This window comes from Ascaphus truei, chromosome 23 (genome assembly GCF_040206685.1).
Source record: "Ascaphus truei isolate aAscTru1 chromosome 23, aAscTru1.hap1, whole genome shotgun sequence".
Classification (NCBI taxonomy): Eukaryota; Metazoa; Chordata; class Amphibia; order Anura; family Ascaphidae; genus Ascaphus; species Ascaphus truei.
Genome location: NC_134505.1, coordinates 4550734 through 4565191, shown reverse-complemented (window position 1 = coordinate 4565191; position 14458 = coordinate 4550734). Strand labels below are relative to the sequence as shown.

Sequence of the window (14458 nt, the reverse complement as noted above, 5' to 3'; positions counted from 1 at the left end):
CAGCCCTAATATCTCGCTATGCACCATCCCGACTCTTGCGTTCTTCTCAAGGATGTCTTCTTTCTACCCCCTTTGTATCTAAAGCCCTCTCCCGCCTTAAACCTTTCTCACTGACTGCCCCGCACCTCTGGAATGCCCTTCCCCTCAACACCCGACTAGCACCCTCTCTATCCACCTTTAAGACCCACCTTAAGACACACTTGCTTAAAGAACATATGAATAGCACTGTGGATATTCTGAACACGATACACAAAGCTTGGCCCCCTGCAGACGCACTTACCAGAACTCCCTCCTACTGTCTCTGTACGTTCTCCCTACCTACCAATTAGACTGTAAGCTCCTCGGGGCAGGGACTCCTCTTCCTTAATGTCTAAAGCACTTATTCCCGTTATCTATATCATCTGTTATTTATTTGATTACCCCATGTATTACTGCTGTGACGCGCTGTGTACATTAATGGCGCTATATAAATAAAGACACACAATACAATACAATACTCAGGGAGGAAAGCTTAACAGGACATCTGGACATTGTGCAGCCGACAAGAAGATTTCAATGGGGCTGATTCCACGTATTCTGCTTTATGAAACATTTCCATTACGCAGAACTCCACATTCACGCCGGAGAGGCTGACTTCACCTGTTTACTGAGTTCTGGTTGACCAGCCTGCGACCGGCAGCTTTTGTACAAACACTGAAGCACAAAATGTTCTCTTGCGCGCGCGCTTCCGTGTCTCTCCCAGCCTCTCGACGCCTATCCTTCCGCCTCGTTAAATTCGGTGACGCTGCTGGGCCCCCGTTCTTGGCATCGCAAGGTGGTACGATCAATACTTTGCAGGAGGGCGTCGGTGTTCCTAACCTGCGGAGGCAAGGAGCTGAAGGAAGATACCACGCCTAGAAGTGCAAGACATATCCACGCCCGCACTACAGATATGTATGATAAATACACACACCTATATACTTAGCATACATCAACATTATATATATATATGTATGTATCTGCACACTCCCACACACACCTTTTGTTACATAGTTACACAATTACACAGTTACATAGTTACATAATAGATGAGGTTGAAAAAAGACGTACGTCCATCAAGTTCAACCTATGCTAAATTTAGACGACAGATACTTTATCCTATATCTATACTTACTTATTAATCCAGAGGAAGGCAAACAACCCCCCCCCCCCACCCCCCAGTGACATATCATCCAATGATATCTCATAAGGGGGAAAATAAATTCCTTCCTGACTCCAAGAATTGGCAATCGGATTAATCCCTGGATCAACATCCTTCCCATGTTTACTTATTTGGTATATCCCTGTATACCTTTCCCATCTAAAAAGATGTCCAACCTTTTTTTGAACAAATCTATTGTATCTGCCATCACAGTCTCCCTGGGTAATGAACCCCGCACTGTAACTGCCCTTACTGTAAAGAACCCTTTCCTTTGTTGCTGGTGAAATCTCCTTTCCTCCAACCTTAAGGGATGGCCCGAGTCCTTAGTACTGCCCGTGGGATGAATAGTTCTTTTGAAAGCTCCTTGTATTGTCCCTGAATATATTTGTATATAGTTATCATATCCCCTCTGAGACGCCTCTTTTCTAATGTAAATAAATCTAATTTAGCTAGCCTCTGCTCATAAGTTAGATTGTCCATCCCCTTTATTCATTTGGTGGCTCATCTCTGCACTCTCTCTAGTTCTATAATGTCTTTTCTTAGGATTAGTGCCCAAAATTGTACTCCATATTCAAGGTGTGGTCTTACTAGTGCTTTGTAAAGGGGCATAATTATGTTTTGTAAAGCGCTGTATAAACTGTGGGTGCTTTATAAATGTATTTTTACACACATACACACTCTTACATCACTAACATTCAGGGACCATTTAACACCTTAAGTCATAAATCGCATACTACACAGGGAGGTAGGGGGGGGGGTGGATTTAGACTTCATCCACAGATCCCATTCGAGGACGCAGTGTTTTTGAGTAAAACCCTTTCTTGCTTTATTCATTGTAACATCGCCGGAAGAAGAGATCAGTGTATCTCGAAAGCTCGCACAAATAAAAGCATTTCGTTAGCCACAGAACGGTATCGTCTATTTATTTTTGATTTGATATTTGAGATATATATATATATATATATATATATATATATATATATACACGTTTTACAAGAAACCTCCGCCGTATAGCATATAGCCAATAAAAAGATCACTTGTGAGCACATTCTCATGTCTTAGCCAGGTCTGCAGCCCCGTGCCTTTCAACCATTATCGCCCATCATACAGCGCTCCCACTGCAGCAAGGGATTCTGGGAAAGACGTGCAAATGAAGCACACCTTTTGCTTCAAATCCATTTTGACATGGACCCCCTATAAGCTTCTGCCTGCTGCATTGCACAGCTTTTCAGCACAGCCTGAGTTACGATGCATACGTGTGTGTGTGTGTGTGTGTGTGTGTGTGTGTGTGTGTGTGTGTGTGTGTGTGTGTGTGTGTGTGTGTGTGTGTGTGTGTGTGTGTGTGTGTGTGTGTGTGTGTGTGTGTGTGTGTGTGTGTGTGTGTGTGTTTACGCACACAGGTGATTGTTACTAGCATAATCTGGGCATTCAACGCGTTTTCTTATCTGCCGGGAGTCATTCGGCCCCACGTCCTGTTGAAGCAGCTCGAAAGGGCACCTTGCCCCCCCCCCTCCCCTCCGACTCGCCTGCACCCATTCTCCTCCCTGAGGCTTTAGTGATAACTGCTGCCCATGTGCAACCCCCCACCCCCACCCCTAGGGGGTAGAATGCAAAGCATTTATTGCCCTGATTACAAAGTCCTCTCCTCCACCCACACAGCCCCATTATCTGGTTCCCAGGACTAAGCCCCCGGGGGCGTTTCCTGCAAGATATCCCGAATCAGAAAGCAAAAAAGGAAAGTGCCCGGCCTTTTGGTCGCTGATAGAGTTTGGCGCTGCTCTATTGTAACCGCGTGATATCTGCGTTTGGCAGACAGGGAAAAAAAAAAACGCGTGTAAATAAACCTCAAAGTCGGCAATTTAATGTTCCGTCGGCTGGCGCGGATTCGGCGTCGGAAGGTGTCGCAGAGAGAGGTTTTTGTTGGAAGTGGTTGTAAGAACAGGTAGAAGATTTGTAGGGAGCGGTTATAGGAGCAGTTAGGGGAGGAGTTATAGGAGCAGTTAGGGGAGGGGTTATAGGAGCAGTTAGGGGAGGGGTTATAGGGAGCAGCTGGGGGAGGAGTTATAGGGAGCGGTTATAGGAGCAGTTAGGGGAGTAGTTATAGGGAGCGGTTTTAGGAGCAGTTAGGAGAGGAGTTATAGGGAGCGGTTTTAGGAGCAGTTAGGGGAGGAGTTATAGGAGCAGTTAGGGGAGGGGTTATAGGAGCAGTTAGGGGAGGGGTTATAGGGAGCAGCTGGGGAGGAGTTATAGGGAGCGGTTATAGGAGCAGTTAGGGGAGGAGTTATAGGGAGCGGTTATAGGAGCAGTTAGGGGAGTAGTTATAGGGAGCGGTTATAGGAGCAGTTAGGGGAGGTGTTATAGGGAGCGGTTATAGGAGCAGTTAGGGGAGGAGTTATAGGGAGCGGTTATAGGAGCAGTTAGGGGAGGAGTTATAGGAGAAGTTAGGGGAGGAGTTATAGGGAGAGGTTATAGGAGCAGTTAGGGGAGGAGTAATAGGGAGAGGCTATAGGAGCAATTAAGGGAGGAGTTATAGGGAGCGGTTATAGGAGCAGTTAGGGGAGGAGTTATAGGGAGCGGTTATAGGAGCAGTTAGGGGAGGAGTTATAGGGAGCGGTTATAGGAGCAGTTAAGGGAGGATTTATAGGGAGAGGTTATAGGAGGAGTTAGGGGAGGAGTTATAGGGAGCGGTTATAGGAGGCGTTAGGGGAGGAGTTATAGGGAGAGGTTAGATGAGGAGTTAGGGGAGGAGTTATAGGGAGCGGTTATAGGAGGCGTTAGGGGAGGAGTTATAGGGAGAGGTTAGATGAGGAGTTAGGGGAGGAGTTATAGGGAGCGGTTATAGGAGCAGTTAAGGGAGGAGTTATAGGGAGAGGTTAGATGAGGAGTTAGGGGAGGAGTTATAGGGAGCGGTTATAGGAGCAGTTAAGGGAGGATTTATAGGGAGAGGTTATAGGAGGAGTTAGGGGAGGAGTTATAGGGAGCGGTTATAGGAGCAGTTAGGGGAGGAGTTATAGGGAGAGGTTAGATGAGGAGTTCTTCTGCAAAATATTACTTTTCCTTTCCCTTGCAACAAAGTACCCCGGTGACAATCACACCTATGCTTAAAAAACACCCCCGCTATCCGATCTAAGAAGCTCAAATAAAGTTGAACCCATTTGTCACCAGCTCTGAGGAAACACCTTGGCACCACATTACACAGCCAATTCCACGTACAGGCCTCAGCGGTCTCCTGCATACGCAGGAATTCACTGCCTACAGCTGCTTCTGTGGACGTTTAATGTACCGGAAAGTCAATTCGCTGAAGCGGCCCATTCCAAGCGCCCAAAGCCTCCCCCCCCCCCTCCCCTCCGCTCCTTCAGCTCGCAATTTATAATGGACCGCATCCAAGCCGGGACTGTTATTAAGAGCCGGCTGAAATATTTATAGAATATTTAAACAATTCAGGGGGGGGGGGGGGTAGGGCCGCTTTGAAATGTTTAATAGAATCAGTCACTCCCCGACGCCTGTGGGCATTAAACACAGAGTCACATTTTGGTGTTTGCGCCGGCTGGCCAGCGGTAACGTATGCGGCAGACGTTGCGCACAGCTGGAATACGCGTGTGTGTGTTTCTTTGCGACGCAAGGATATACCGGGGAGCCACGACAAGCGATAAACCGTGAAAGTGGGGTCATCTCGGCGAGGTTTATTCAAAGGGAAAAGAAAGTGGGTGCTGTGTACAAGTCTCACCTTTTGATTATTTGTTTTTTAAGCGCACAAAAAATAAGTGGCGCACGCGGGGATTGAACCCGCAAGCGCCAACCAACCCCTCTATTTAAACCTCCGTTGATAATAATGTTTATCTGTTTTTACAAGTGTAACTGTTGATCAAAAACCATGGATGATGTTCGGCTTGTGCAGTGTCTTTGGTAATTCCCTGAGGGCATTCAACCCATCCTAGAGACCCTGTATGTCAGGGCTTTGTATCTCAGGAGTTGGAAAAAAAACAAACAAACGTGCTTGCTGATGCAGTGTATAAAGATATCTTACACTCCTTTTTTTTTTTTTATGACATAAAGACACAGAAAGGAGAGAGAGAGAGAGAGAGAGAGAGAGAGAGAGAGAGAGAGAGAGAGAGAGAGAGAGAGAGAGAGAGAGAGAGAGAGAGAGAGAGAGAGAGAGAGAGAGAGAGAGAATATCTCACTATACCCTCCTCTGCCCCTCCTTACATCTCACCCTAATATCTCACTATACCCTCCTCTGCCCCTCCTTACATCTCACCCTAATATCTCACTATACCACCCTCTGCCCCTCCTTACATCTCACCCTAATATCTCACTATGCACTCCTGCCCCTCCTTACATCTCACCCTAATATCTCACTATACCACCCTCTGCCCCTCTTTACATCTCACCCTAATATCTCACTATACCCTCCTCTGCCTCCCCTTACATCTCACCCTAATATCTCACTATACCCTCCTCTGCCCCTCCTTACATCTCACCCTAATATCTCACTATACCACCCTCTGCCCCTCCTTACATCTCACCCTAATATCTCACTATGCACTCCTGCCCCTCCTTACATCTCACCCTAATATCTCACTATACCACCCTCTGCCCCTCTTTACATCTCACCCTAATATCTCACTATACCCTCCTCTGCCTCTCCTTACATCTCACCCTAATATCTCACTATACCCTCCTATTCCCCTCCTTACATCTCACCCTAATATCTCACTATACCACCCTCTGCCCCTCCTTACATCTCACCCTAATATCTCACTATACCGCCCTCTGCCCCTCTTTACATCTCAACCTTATATCTCACTATACCCTCCTCTGCCCCTCCTTACATCTCACCCAAATATCTCACTATACCACCCTCTGCCCCTCTTTACATCTCACCCTAATATCTCACTATACCCTCCTCTGCCTCTCCTTACATCTCACCCTAATATCTCACTATACCCTCCTCTGCCCCTCCTTACATCTCACCCTAATATCTCACTATACCACCCTCTGCCCCTCCTTACATCTCACCCTAATATCTCACTATACCCTCCTCTGCCCCTCCTTACATCTCACCCTGATATCTTACTATACCACCCTCTGCCCCTCTACATCTCACCCTAATATCTCACTATACCGTCCTCTGCCCCTCCTCACATCTCACCCTAATATTTCACTATAAGTGCAATACTGTATATACAAGACATTGCATGCACAGTTAGAGATCATATATATTATAGGCGTATGTAACAGTTACAGATAATATATATTATAGGCGTATGTAGCAGTTACAGATAATATATATTATAGGCGTATATAACAGTTACAGATAATATATGTTATAGGCGTATGTAACAGTTACAGATAATATATGTTATAGGCGTATGTAACAGTTACAGATAATATATATTATAGGCGTATATAACAGTTACAGATAATATATGTTATAGGCGTATGTAACAGTTACAGATAATATATGTTATAGGCGTATGTAACAGTTACAGATAATATATGTTATAGGCGTATGTAACAGTTAGAGATAATATATGTTATAGGCGTATGTAACAGTTACAGATAATATATGTTATAGGCGTATGTAACAGTTACAGATAATATATGTTATAGGCGTATGTAACAGTTACAGATAATATATATTATAGGCGTATATAACAGTTACAGATAATATATGTTATAGGCGTATGTAACAGTTACAGATAATATATGTTATAGGCGTATATAACAGTTACAGATAATATATGTTATAGGCGTATGTAACAGTTAGAGATAATATATGTTATAGGCGTATGTAACAGTTAGAGATAATATATGTTATAGGCGTATGTAACAGTTACAGATAATATATGTTATAGGCGTATGTAACAGTTAGAGATAATATATGTTATAGGCGTATGTAACAGTTACAGATAATATATGTTATAGGCGTATGTAACAGTTACAGATAACATATATTATAGGCGTATATAACAGTTACAGATAATATATATTATAGGCGTATGTAGCAGTTACAGATAATATATATTATAGGCGTATATAACAGTTACAGATAATATATGTTATAGGCGTATGTAACAGTTACAGATAATATATGTTATAGGCGTATGTAACAGTTACAGATAACATATATTATAGGCGTATATAACAGTTACAGATAATATATGTTATAGGCGTATGTAACAGTTACAGATAATATATGTTATAGGCGTATATAACAGTTACAGATAATATATGTTATAGGCGTATGTAACAGTTAGAGATAATATATGTTATAGGCGTATGTAACAGTTACAGATAATATATGTTATAGGCGTATATAACAGTTACAGACCAGATTAAAATGCGAGTGAGCTTTAGTTATGAAAGAACTTAGACTGGTGGTGAATGTGAGAGTCTCCGGAAGACTGTTCCAGTTTTGGGGGGCACGGTAAGAGAAGGAGGAGCGGCCGGATACTATGCTGAACCTTGGGACCATGAACAGTCTTTTGAGTCAGATCTCTTATGATAAGCGCTGCGTGTGGTAGGGGTGAGGAGCTTGATGTATTTGGTTTGACATCACATATTGGACATTGTCTGTCCTCGCATTCACTTTACTAACTGGCCTCACCTCTTTACCATTAGTCACACCGCATCAATACAAGTCTTCTCGGTAGCCCACTCAACCTCATTAACAGGCCATGCCCCTAAGGAATGGTGTTAAGCCATAAATTGTGCTGCTTTCCCCCTTAAGGTTTCTCAGTAAGATCAAAGGCAGGAAAGGACAGGCTCGGCTGGCTGAAGTCACCAGATCTCTGGGACAAACAAGTCCTTCAAGACTTGGAGGACCATCTTCTTCTCCTCCTCCCCCCTCAGCTCCATCCCAGGTCCAGAGGGGATATTGCTGTACCTATATATAAACCCTACGGCATTAACTACCTTCCCCTATTACTGTATCCCCCCCCCCCCCTGCCTCGTCACTCACTACCTTTAACCATTCATTCACCGCCCTCCTTGATCGATGCTCTTCAACGTCCGAGAGCCTTCTGAGTCCTGCGTGTCAACGCAGAGACGACTTTTCTTCCGAGGCAGCGCAAAGAGATAATGGGGCAGGGCTGCAGACCTGGCTGAGGCGTAGGGTTTTTATTTGTTGTTCACTGGACGGGGGGGGGGAGGGTTTCTGCCCCTTTTTTTTTTTTTACCCGCCGTCACTTATATAATGTGGGGTTGAAACCTATGCCAGCTTCGCATTGGCAATGCCAGCGTAACCAGCTTCACAGTGGTGAGAATGAAAAGGTGGAAACAGCTGTCTGTGAGCAGGTTTGCTCGCTCTGCACTTCTGTAACCCAGGCTGCGTTGGGAAAAAAAAGCTGTGTAATGCGACGGACGTAAACTTATACGGGTCCCCCTGATAAAATGGGACAAGAAGCCAAGGGTGACTCACTGTGAGTGCTCATTTGCATGTCATTTCCCAGAATCCCTAGCATCAATTGTATGCTAAGACAGCAGTGATCAACTCCAGTCCTCAACCCCCCCTCCCCCCCCCCAAACAGGTTAGGTTTTTAGGATATCCCGGTTTCAGCGCCGTTGGCTCTGTCAGTCCGTGCTTCAGCACAGGTGGCTCAATCAGAGGCACACTCTTAGACTGTTTGAGCCAACTATACTGAAGCTGGGATATCCTGCACCCCATACCGAGAGGTTTGTATCTCCGAAAGCAGGAGGTCCCCAGAGCTGAAATTAAAGGGGTTAAGATCCGGAGACCCCCCCCCCCCCCCCCTGCTTCAATCCTACGTTTAAAAAAAATCACCCCTTGAATTGCTCCCTGTAACAGGGACTTATCTCTTGTTTAAATAAAGCAGAGAGCGTTAATTGCAGCCACTCAATTAACTAGTCTCCACCTGGACCAATGAGAGCTCTGTAAAAAGCCTCATGTGAGACACAGGAGAGAGATTTCTCCTTAGCTCACATTTGGGCTGACAGAAGGAGAGCAGAGAAGCCTGCACACAGACACTGTCGTGAGCACAAAGGCTGAAATCCAGACACCCAGAGACCTACATTTCCCAGACACAGAAACCTGCCAGAGACTGACATGGAGGGCCACCTGCTTAAGGTACCTCCTGAGACTTTGGGGTGATAGGCTGGTAATGGGACTATCCCTCCAGTCCCGCAGATAGGACCTGGGGCAGTAAGTTACCCCTTACACAGGGATAGGGGTTTGTTATTTTGGTGTTTTTGTATGTTTTGCCTGGATAGAGGAACAGGCTCAATAAAGCCAAGATATAATTTCCCCCAAATCGGTCTCCATCATATGTACCTCTGCCCACATCTTCTGCACTCCCTTTAAAGTCCGAGAAAGCAGCGAGACGGCCTCCAGGTTGTCCACTTCATCAAAGACGGCGGGCTTTCAGTTCCAACAAAAACTGAATGCCCCCCTCCCCCCCCCCCCACACCCCAACGCCTCAACAGAGAGGCTGAAGGCCAGAAGCGTGTCAGACCCCCTGCCATCTGCTTGCAGCAGACCCCCCGTCCCATCTGGGCGCCGGACGGCACGCTCGGCACTGTCCCCGTGCCCCTCGCACCCCCCTCCCACACATTGGCTTCCCATTCGGACGTCTCTTCGGCGATTAAAGCTTTGAAAGAGTCCGGGTCTCTCCATTGAAAACAGCCGTTCTGTCTTCTAAAAAAAACAACCGTCCCTCTCCCTCCTCCCTCCCTGCCCTCCCTTCCTGCCCCCCCTTCCTTCCTCCCTCCCCCCCCAGGACGAAAAACAAACGCCCTGCCAGCGTACAGCTACACTGGGTATGACCAGCACATTATTAACCCTTTGAGGGGGGGGGGCGTGGGATCGCCAGACTGTGATGTCCCGAGGCACTAGTAGGGTTAACACCTTTATGGGGGGCGGGGAGGGGGGGGGGCACTTTAATAGATATATTCTAACTTGTATGTATGTATATCCTTATTTATATAGCGTCCCCAGCCAGGGCTGCCGGCTGCTTTCCGGGGGCTCAGGTTTAGATATTTCACTGGAGCCCCCTGAGTCGGTGGCCTCGCGAGCCCCCCCCCCCTCTTACTTGCCACCCCTATCTTACACAACCTCTCGCTCTCTCACCCCGCTCCCCTATTTCTCTCCCCCTTCTCACACTCCCTCTTATCATCATCTCTTTCTCCATGTATTTCTCTCCCCCCCCCTCTGACTCTTCCTGCCCCCCTCCGTCTCTTGCTCACTCCCTCGTCTCTCACTCACACTCCCCCTCACTCAAAGACTCATGCCAGCCTCCTCACTGTTCCCCCTCTCTACAACTCTCCCCCTTTTCCACCTCGTGCCTCTCCCTCTAACACCCCCTTTCCCCCCTCTCCCTCGCTCACTCTCCCCTCACCTCCTCTCTCACTCAATTCCGTTCCCCCAATCCCCCTCCTTCTCAAATCCCGACCCCTCTCTCACATCCCAGTCTCCCCTCACACTCAATCCACCCTCACACTCAATGCCCCCCCTCTCCACTAAATCTCCCAACACACACACGCAATCCCCCCCACACACACACAAACACAATACACACACACTCAATATACTCACCAACCCCCCAAGAATTTTATCTTGGGGGGGGGAAGCTTCTGATGTCTAATGGGCGGGTCCAAATTCCAGTGCCTAATGGTGAGTGGGGGGGGGGTGGACTTAGGGTGAAGGCAGGGCCGCAGCTGGGTTGTCCTCGACCTCTGACTGCACCCAGCGTCCCGCGCCAGCTGGGGCCCCCACAGTTGCCGGGGCCCGGGTCAACTTCCCGGGCTCTTCCTCCCTGTTGGCAGCCCTGTCCACAGTGTTCTCAGCACTTTACGAAAGACAGTACAAGGAATTAGAATAACAATAAGTGCAGCAAACAAGATCAGACAACAGGAAAGGAAATCCCTGCCCCGAAGAGCTTACAATCTAAGCGGTATGTTGGGAGAGTTGCAGAGATAGCAGGTGAGGGAATAAGTGCAGTAGATGGCAGTGCTTGGACACCATGGTTGGTAAGCGAGACTGTGGGTGTGGGACAGTAGATGGCAGTGCTTGGACACCATGGTTGGTAGGAGTGACTGTGGGTGTGGGACAGTAGATGGCAGGGCTTGGACACCATGGTTGGTAGGAGTGACTGTGGGTGTGGGACAGTAGATGGCAGGGCTTGGACACCGTGGTTGGTAGGAGCGACTGTGGGTGTGGGACAGTGGCCAGGAGTCCAGGCTTTTGGGAGGCTTCATGTAAGAGGTGAGTTTTCATGTTGGACTTGAAGGTGGGGAGAGAAGGTGCTCGGCGCATACTGAGTGTGAGGGAGAACCACAGGTAAGGGGCAGTGAGTGAGCATCTCACTCAGGTCCTCAGTGTACCACTCACTTCCCAAGCATCTCCCTCGCCTCCCTAGCACCTCTGTCATCTCCCCCAGCATCTACATCTACACAAACAAAATAAATCGGAGGACGAAATCTAACCGCTTCATTGTCTCAGCCTAACATGTTACTATTTAAAAAGCATCCAAGGTATCCACATGTTCAAAGGAAGTATCAAAGACATATTTAATTTCTTAGGGGCAGCACCTTGAATCACAGTTGCTGTGAAGCATGTGTTGCAGTGGGGACGTGGCAGTTCTAATGTGAAAAACAGCTCACAGAGTGATGTTTAAACGCACTAAAACCAGGGCAGAGAACCTTATCATTATCACTGGGACCACACAGCACCCAACCCCAAAGATTATATTGTTCGTGTTGTCACACACGCAGAATTAGGAAACATTTAAGATACGGGATAGCCGACGAGACATATGTTAACTAACGGGGAATTTCAGGAATAATAGGACATGTCTTGCAAAGCATCGTTGACCCCCATTGAGTTGTCGGCACTGCATTGGGTCAATAGCTTCGGTAGTAGGCTTCTCCCGTGTGTAGTGGGCTAATCTATCAAGTGATCAAGACCTCTTTGGAGTCTTTCGACCAATTGGGAGAACAGGAAATGTGTCCATGGAGTAATAGCCACTTCTAAGGCATTCTTCCACACAAGCCTTCAAAACATTCCTGTGCTGGAGAGGTCTGCAAACCATCTCACTGTATTAAAGACAAAGACGATGAGATGGGGAGCAGGAAGGCAGAGGGGTGCGGGAGGCCAGGTGGTAAAACCGTGAAAGGCACACGTGGTGGTAGAGAGAACAGGGAGGGTGTGGGAAGAGAAAAAAGGGTTCTGAGGGCAAGGCAAGCACTGGGAAGATGAGGTTGGCACAGGGCATGTGAGTGTGACACTGGGGAGAATAAGGCACTCAAGGAAGTAAGGTATTGCATGTAAGCATTGAGGAGTAAAGATAAACGCTGGAGAGGTGAGGTATACATTGGGGAGGAGAAATAGGCACTGGAGAGATGTGCTGGACACTGGAGGATGGGAGGTAGACTTTTGGGAGGTGAGGGAGATGCTGGCCAGGTGAGGGAGATGCTGCGGAGGTGAGGGAGATGCTGGGGAGGTGAGGGAGATGCTGGCCAGGTGAAGGAGACACTTGGGATGTGAGGGAGATGCTGGGGAGGTGAGGGAGATGCTGGTCAGGTGAAGGAGACGCTCGGGATGTGAGGGAGATGCTGGGGAGGTGAGGGAGATGCTGGGGAGGTGAAGGAGACACTGGGATGTGAGGGAGATGCTGGGGAGGTGAGGGAGATGCTGGGGAGGTGAGGGAGATGCTGGGGAGGTGAAGGAGACACTGGGGATGTGAGGGAGATGCTGGGGAGGTGAGGGAGATGCTGGGGAGGTGAGGGAGATGCTGGGGAGGTGAGGGAGACACTGGGGATGTGAGGGAGATGCTGGGGAGGTGAGGGAGATGCTGGGGAGGTGAAGGAGACGCTCGGGATGTGAGGGAGATGCTGGGGAGGTGAGGGAGATGCTGGTCAGGTGAAGGAGACGCTCGGGATGTGAGGGAGATGCTGGGGAGGTGAGGGAGATGCTGGGGAGGTGAGGGAGAAGCTCTCCATCAGCAGACTCAAGCCTCTCCTTAGCAAAACCCTGCGAAAGGTCCCCCCAGTTGACTATGGAAACTCACTCTATTTTAGCTTGCCAAACAACCAGAAAAGTGATTTTATCGGCAATTCGGAATAGTGCAGCTAGAACCTGCTCAGATACAACTGCATCAGTGGAAGCCTGAGAGATCGTCAATGGCTACAATCTATAAGACCATACACGGCCTAACTCCATATCAGCCTTCCAGACGACTCGGGATCGACCCACAACGCACTGCTCTGTGGTCTTAGACACAAATCCACCAGGACGGGAAATACCGTAGAGAATTCTCGGCAGAAGAAGTCCAGACATTGGAACTACCTCCCTGTTGACATCAAGAAAGCTCCCACCTTCCAAGCTTTCCGCAAATCCCTAAACATCGACCTCTCCTGTGAGGCATTTGGGGACTAGCCTCAAATTCTCACGCATTGTCCCGTACCGCGAAACCTTTGGGTCCTCCTCTCGCTAACAGAAACCATGGATTGGTTGGTGAGTACAGTGTTGTATATGTACCTACGCCTCCCAGCTGGTAAACTGGGGGAACAAAACGACACCATCTTTATGTAAGATAATGGACAACATTGACTAAGCCGCCTTTGGCCGCTGGAAATGCCTTACAGCCAGGGTTGCCACCTCTTATTGAATGCTACGTGACGTCATGACCTCATGTCGCATTCAAGTTGCCGTGATAACGGGGACACCTTATGGCGCCGAGGCGTCATGATGCCACGTTGTCCCAGCAACGCGACGCCACAGAGCATCTCATTGTCATGGCAATGGGCGTCACGGGACACCGTGGTCATGGCAACGTGGCACTATTTGACAGCGCGCAGCCATGTTGAGAGGACTTGGAGGGGGGTGATGTTGGTAGGACGCCGACGCCACCCCCCGGAGATTTACCAGGTAAAACCGGAGATACGTGGTCTCCGGGTCAAACCCAGAGTGGCGGCGACCCTGACCGCAGCCCATTCAAGTAAAGAAACACCAGGACCACCAGGCTCCTTTCAAACACCGTCCTGTTGCTGTGATGTCACAGGCAGAGCCATCAATGACATCACAGGAGGTGACAGCAGGGAGACGCAGAACACGGCGGCACACACAGGGAAACCATGACATCCCTCACTTGGGACGGTTGAACTTTGTTGATACTCATTTTAGATCTTAGTCGCCAAATATGAGATATGACGTTGGCGTGAATACAGCGCAGGTCTTTGCTAACGTGGGCGGAGTCTGCCAGGGAGCGTGGGAAATGTCCACGGCTATTTTGAACAGCCAAAGAAACCGTGCAGAGCCAT

At 48.1% G+C, this 14458-nt stretch overlaps 1 long non-coding RNA gene across 1 annotated transcript; it reads right to left on the bottom strand.

Annotated features, from left to right (window-relative positions):
• Positions 1–379: 379 nt before the first annotated feature.
• Positions 380–10983, bottom strand: LOC142472980 (uncharacterized). Its single transcript, XR_012789949.1, has 2 exons — positions 10734–10983; positions 380–858 (listed from the first exon to the last, which is right to left on the bottom strand). It is a non-coding gene; the product is annotated as an uncharacterized LOC142472980 (long non-coding RNA).
• Between the last annotated feature and the right edge of the window lie 3475 nt (positions 10984–14458).